Source organism: Sorghum bicolor, chromosome 4 (genome assembly GCF_000003195.3).
Source record: "Sorghum bicolor cultivar BTx623 chromosome 4, Sorghum_bicolor_NCBIv3, whole genome shotgun sequence".
Lineage (NCBI taxonomy): Eukaryota > Viridiplantae > Streptophyta > Magnoliopsida > Poales > Poaceae > Sorghum > Sorghum bicolor.
The window spans coordinates 48,386,940-48,394,182 of record NC_012873.2 but is presented as its reverse complement, the minus strand read 5'-3'; the positions used below and the strand labels follow the sequence as shown (position 1 = coordinate 48,394,182).

At 33.2% G+C, this 7,243-nt stretch overlaps 1 long non-coding RNA gene across 1 annotated transcript; it reads left to right on the top strand.

Annotated features, from left to right (window-relative positions):
* On the top strand, nucleotides 2,642-3,646 carry LOC110435089. The gene is made up of 2 exons (XR_002452752.1): nucleotides 2,642-3,189; nucleotides 3,365-3,646. It is a non-coding gene; the product is annotated as an uncharacterized LOC110435089 (long non-coding RNA).

Genomic DNA, 7,243 nt, shown 5'->3' with positions numbered 1-7,243 from the left:
AATTAATAAATATATGTTCTGATTTTTTAAGGATAATATAATATCCTATGATCATGAAACTTTTTGCATAACTGTTTTATACTAAGATAGACCTTCATAAAAAGTTAAGATTAATTTGATGATGTTTGCTTATATCCCTAATTTATATGCTTTATTAATTACATATAAATTAGGGACACAAGCAAACATCATTAAATTAATCTTAAACTTTTTTGAAGGTCTATCTTAGTATAAAACAGTTACGCAAAAAGTTTCATGATCATAGGACATATATATTATCGTACAAAAATCATAGAACATGTATTTATTAATTAAAAGAGCTAATTTTTTAGCATCCAAAAAATACTTACTTTCATAGTTTCACATTTTTTCTACATAGAGAACATCATGACAAGGCTACCCAAAAAATTTATGAATTTACCATGCTCAAACAATTCACTATGAAATTCACAGATTTAACCATAAAAAAAGAAAAAGAAAAAACCGCTCAAAGTGGCTCAAAACCGCCCTGTCCTCTCTCCGGGTGCTAAAAGTGATCGGTTTTGATAGTTGAGGGTGAAAAACAGACAGTTTTATAGTTGAGGGCTAAAATTAAACTCGGCCAATAGTTGAGGGGCTAAAAGTGGACTTAATCCAAATATTAAATAGGTCTGTTCTGTCTGCTGAAAAATCCTTATTAAAAATATTATTATTTAATTTATTGTAAGAGAAAAAACAGAGCTGATTATCAAGTGAACAGGCCGGGGTGCCCTATCAAAAATTTGCATGGGGCCGGTTTTTATATATAGAGCCAGTTTTACCAAAAGCTTAAGAATTTTGAGACATTAAATAAGGCATTGTTTAGCAAAAAATTAAAAACTTTTTAAGATTTCTCATCACATCGAATCTTGCGGCACATGTATGGAGCATTAAATATAGACAAAAATAAGAACTAATTGTACAATTTGTCTGTAAATCGTGAGATGAAACTTTTGAGTCTAGTTAGTCTATGATCGGACAATATTTGCCAAATAAAAATAAAATGCTATAGTACCTAAAACCAAAAAAAATTCGGAACTAAACAAGGCCTAAGTTGACATAGTATGTAATAGATGATGATATAGATGATAAAAGTTTTCCATAGGATGAAATGAGTTTTAAAACTCACCTATATTGTTTTCAACACTTGGAGTCTTGAAATCTACGACATAAAACATTTAACTAAGACTAGTCTAACAATGATACCCTCTGTCTAAAAATATCATTCTCGGTTATGTGCTACATTTATTTTTTTAGAAAAATCTTTATGCATCATTAAAACTTTTACCAAATCTTTATGTGTAATTGGATATAAACGGTTCCTTTAATGATACTATTTTAGTAAGATTAGTTAAAGAGAGGGATAGAAACGAGCAAGGCCAATTCATTAATTGGTACTTAACCCCAAACCACAAAACAAGACAATGAGCCATAGAAATTCGCCGAATTATGGATTCAATAAGTAAAATGGCTTCACCTTTTTGTTACATAACAACATTTTTTTAATCTTTGGTCTTCTTTGTTTCTTCGAATACGCATGGTTGGAAGTAGATCGAGAACTAATGTTTCGAAAATAAAAATAGATAGAATTAAAATCGTGTTCACTTGCAAATTTATTTAATGCAATGCATTGCTGATAACCTTAATTCGCTATCATGATATTTTAAAATCTTACATCTTTCTTGAAGTATTGATAGTCATGATTATGATAGCAAAAATATTTGGACCGATATTAGGTTAGAGAGTTATAGAATTTAGATGAAATGGGTTAGTCTATAGCCTATGAAATTGGCCTTACAGGGCTAGATCTAAAGCTAGGCCCGGGTCAATCCATTCCTATCCTTATGAGTTAGGACAAGTACATTTGTTTCATAGATGATCATATAAAAATGTAGTAGTACCACGTAATCTCATGAGATGATTGAACAACCAATGATTCTTGTAAGTTCTTTTATAGTAATTTTGTCTTGTCTTATTAACTCTCTTTGATGTGCGTAATCAACGAAGAAAAGTTTATGGATGCATGATAAACACTAAATCGCATAATGGTGTAATAGTTGGCTTCACAGTGCTAAATTTTTGCTTATGAGGTTGTTTACGAAACAACCATTCTCTCACATTCATTTTTTATCACGTCATAGATATTTCTACATGACATTTTATGAAACTGCCTTTGTGATCGTTGATATTTAGCAATGGAGGTACCCTTATTTGGACAGAATGGTAGTTGGCAACTGTCGAATGGGGGTCGAGCTACTTGGAAGGTTCTTTAGAAAATCCCGTTATCTGCTGCTTGGGACAGGATAAAATAGTTTAGTACATTATGGCCTTGTTTAGTTCCCAAAAAATTTTGCAGAATTTTTCAGATTCTCTGTCACATCGAATCTTTAGACGTATGCATGGAGTATTAAATATAGATGAAAATAAAAACTAATTGCACAGTTTGGTCAGAATTGACGAGACAAATCTTTTGAGCCTAGTTAGTCTATAATTGAACAATATTTTTTCAAATACAAACGAAAATGCTACTATTCCTATTTTGCAAAAATTTTTGGAAGTAAACAAGGCCTATGTATTATACTTTGCAGTTGCAGCATAATTTAGTCTCAATTCTCAACGATGCGAGTGTACAAGGTGATGGACTTCGAAAAAAAGGAAAACACCGAAAAGGACATGTTAAATACCTTAATAAGATTAATTATAAAATTGAGACCTAAAACATCAGTCAAGGAATAGAAAGCCATAGAAGGTCGGAGCTGAGTGGTGACTGTTGAGTGCTCACTTAGGTCTGTTTAGTTTTCTATTTGGGCCAAAAAAAAAGATTTTGGCCTACCGTCCTGCAGAATGAAATTAAGGGCTTGTTTAGCATCTTCAAGAGTTTGCTAAATTTTCCTAAAACATATGCCAAGTAAAAAATCAGTCTATCTCCAAGAGTTTGGCAATTTTGGCTTGGCAAAATTAAAAAAAAGACCTACAAACTAATCTTATTCCACATGTACTGTTTCTATTTGAGAGTGGCAGTGCTCAGCATCAGCAGTGCTCAGCAGCGGTGCTCGCAACAGTGCAATCAATTCCCATGTCATTTTCAACACAGCAGCAGGAGGAGTCAGGCCTTGTTTAGTTCCGAAAACTGAAAAGTTTTCAGAACTGTAGCACTTTCGTTTATTTGTGGTAAATATTGTCCAATCATATACTAACTAGGATCAAAAGATTCATCTCGTGATTTACAGTCAAACTGTGTGATTAGTTTTTGTTTTTGTCTATATTTAATGCTTCATGCATGTGCCGCAAGATTCGATGTGACAGGGAATCTTGAAAAATTTTTGGATTTCGGGGATTCTCGCAGATGAGAGGAGTCATGCAGATTCTCGCAGATGAGCAGCAGCTGTCCAATCTGAGCACGGGAATGCAGCATCAGCTGTCCAATCAGAGCACGGAAAGAGGACACACGAGGCGTGGGAAGAGGCGACGTCGGACTTCGCGATGCCAAGTCTGATACGCGCGCGTATCTTTGCGCGCTAGGAGAAGAAATATGCCAAGTTCTTACTTTTAGCAAGTTGAGATACCAAATTGTTGGAGAATGTTTTTTTATGTTTTGCTAAAAATTTATGAATACCAAGTTAAGATAGCAAACTCTTGAAGATGCTCCCTCATTTGGACTAAGCAAATTTAGGTTTTGGCTCACTATTCTGCGGAATGGAATTAAATAGTATCTAATTTTTTTGGATAAAATACTTGACATTTTGCATTGTGGATTTTGGCCCCAAGAGCTAAACCCCCCCCCCCCCCAAGGAGCAGCCTATTGTATTTTGGACCCTGAAAATTTTGGTATTTTTATATGAAACTAAACATGCTCATAAAAAATTAGCATTTTGTATTTTATCATTCCAAAGTACTTCTTATTTTGTGTTTTGTATTCCATGGGGAACTAAACACACCTTAAACACTATCCAAAAAAATTTTGGCAAAATGGTTGCCATTTTGCATTCTGGATTTTGATCTCAAGAGCCTAGAAAAATCCCAAAAGAGCAGTTCCATGTATTTTGGACTCTGAAAATTTTGACATTTTGAATGGAACTAATCACACTTATAAAAAATTTAGCATTTTATTATTCAAAAGCAGTTAATATTTTATATTTTGCATTCCATAGGAAACTAAACACACCCTTAGGCTTTGTTTAGTTACACCCAAAATCCAAAAACTTTTCGAGATTCCCCATCACATCAAATCTTATGACACATGTGTGGAACATTAAATATAGGTAAAAATAACTAATTACATAGTTTACTTGTAATTTGCGAGACGGATCTTTTGAGCCTAGTTAATCCATGGTTGGATAATAATTACCAAATACAACGAAAATGCTACACTACCCAAAAACTTTTCACCGAAGGAACTAAACAAGGTCTTAGGGCACTCCCAATGCAGAAACTATCATAGTTTCTATAGATATTAATTGCAGTGGCACTTAAACATTTTGCTGATGTGATAAGGTAGTTATTAGAGAGCAAAAATCATAGAAATCAGGTCTAAGTTAGAAACCATATCTACACGAGATCCAAGACATGAAGTGATATGATTGTTTGAGAATGGAGAGAGAATGAATGTGATTGGATAAAAAATTATTCTATAAAAACTATCCATTGGGATCATAGTTTCTATATATAGTGTCTATAGAAATTAATAGGTATAGAAACTACATGTAGTTTCTAGCATTAGGAGTGCCCTTAGGCTAGTCTCAATGGGGGTTCTATGACCTAGTTTCCAAGACACTTGTATTTTGGAAAATAGTGCAAAATAGTTTCATCCCCATCATCTCTCTTCATCAATATACTACTACATCAATATATTTAATATGCATAAAACTTCTATAAAATCTCCATTGGGATTGAACATCTCCAAGAGATTAACCAAATCATTTTAAAGATAAATTTAGCTATTATTAAAGGAAAAACATTTCCAACAGACTATGTAAATGACTCTAAATTTATTAGCTTTCTATCTTACCTTATTCGCTCTCTACTTTAGCCTATCTCATTAACCATTCTTTACAGAGTCTGTTAGAGTACTCTAATATTTTTTGTCAAGTTTATTTTAGAGAGTAAAGTAAATTTGACTAGTCTTTTTATCCGTCGTAGAGATGCTTTAGGCCCTGTTTAGTTCCCCACCTAAAATTTTTTCATCCATCCCATCGAATCTTTGGACACATGTATGGAACATTAAATGTAGATAAAAAAATAAACTAATTACACAGTTTAGTTAAGAATCGCGAGACGAATCTTTTAAGCCTAGTTACTCCATGATTAGCCTTAAGTGCTACAGTAACCCACATATGCTAATAACAGGTTAATTATGCTTAATAAATTTGTCTTGCAGTTTCCTGACGAGCTATGTAATTTGTTTTTTTATTAGTTTCTAAAAATCCCTCCCGACATCCTTCCGACACATCCGATGTGACACCCCAAAAATTTTGATTCCCAATCTAAACAGGCCCTTAGTCAATACTGGTTAGGATCGGCAACCATCCGTCGTTGCGGGGCCCGCTCCCGACGTTTTGGATGAATGAGTTAGCCGCCACCGCCAAAGGGTTGGAAATTTCTTCCTCCTGCCAACATTTTTCTAAGCCTCGTCCCCGTCATCTAGCGAGTGATGAAATCCACAGTGAGCAGCAGCAGGCATGGACCGAATTGCCCAACCTACAGTCCTCGTTACGCTACGCTAGCTCTCACCGGCTCACCGCACCACTATTCTATTCCAACTGACGTTCACTCATTTTAAATCCCGCGAACAATCCGATCCGGTCCAACATGGTCTCGGTCCAACATGGTCTCGGTCCCCACGTGCTTGTCACTGCAGTGAACGATCGGTGTCTGCACCTGTGAACCACTTCTCTCTAGATCTCCCCACACGCTTCCCATGTCGTTGTTGTTATTAAAAAATAAAATATTTATTTTAAAATACTATAATTTCTAAGTGATATATTTGTTTTACATTACGTCTGTACGGATGTGTTCTACGCGATGAGACGAATAAAACTAGATCTCATTTACATGTAGTTTAACAAAATTATTTTTCTACTGGTACCAATTTATGTATATTAACTTACACAACTTATAACTTACACAAGTTATATTGAATAACTTATGTACGTAAGTTATGTTTGATAATTTTTTATATAACTTTAGTATAAGTTATAACTTAGTTTGTTGCTTTGTGTGTTAATAAGTTTTAAGTTTGCAAGTTTTAGCATAAGTTGTAAGTTAATTTGCTCATTTCTGTTTAATAATTTTTTGTAAATAAGTTAGATTTCATAACTCTTGAGCTTGTAAGGTTTTCGTATAAGCTATATGTTATAAGTTATATTTATAAATTATATGTTGTAAGTTATATTTATAAGTTATACTTATAAACTATATGTTATAAATTATATGTTATACACATAAATTGTTACTAAAAATTTTATTTTCAAAACATATAAAAGTGGGATCTAGTTTTATTTGGCTTATCGCATAAAACACACTGATATGAACATAATTAAAAAGAGATATACCATTTAAAAGTTATACCATTTTATCACATCAACAGTATTAGGAAGCGCATAGAAAATGAATTGAGTATGGCGTGTGATTTTATCATCTAAAAAAGAAAATAGGCATGAATTATTTTTCTACGTTTCCAAAATAATTAGTTTCTAAAACAAAAAAATACCGATGAATCTAAAAGGGAATGTTACTCTCACAGTTGTTCTCAAAATTTAAATTAGGTGGAAGTTTAAATTTGCGAAAAATAAAAAGTAATGTTGTATAACTTAGTATGCTCAACTTATTTCTTAAAGTTATATTGTGTAACTTAGTGTAAGTTATGTGCGCAGCGGAAAAGAAAAAGTAATGTTGTATAACTTAGTATGCTTAACTTATTCCTTAAAGTTATGTTGTGTAATTTAGTTAGTGTAAGTTATGTGCGCACGCTTTTTTTTTAAAAAGAAAATATTACAAATGAATGTTAATATAAAATGTTACCTGTTTTTTAGAAAAAAATATAACGTTATGTGTGTCAAAGTGCGCAAAAAGAGAAAGAGAGATGTGTATGTCCCGTTCTAAAAAAAAGTCCATACAAATCAGGTTATCAAAAAGGAAACAGGCGGGAACGAGTTTCTTGGAAAACTTGCAGTTGTCGGATGGTTGGCTGGTTCACGTACGGGCTGAACGTTGTTAATTAGTGGTG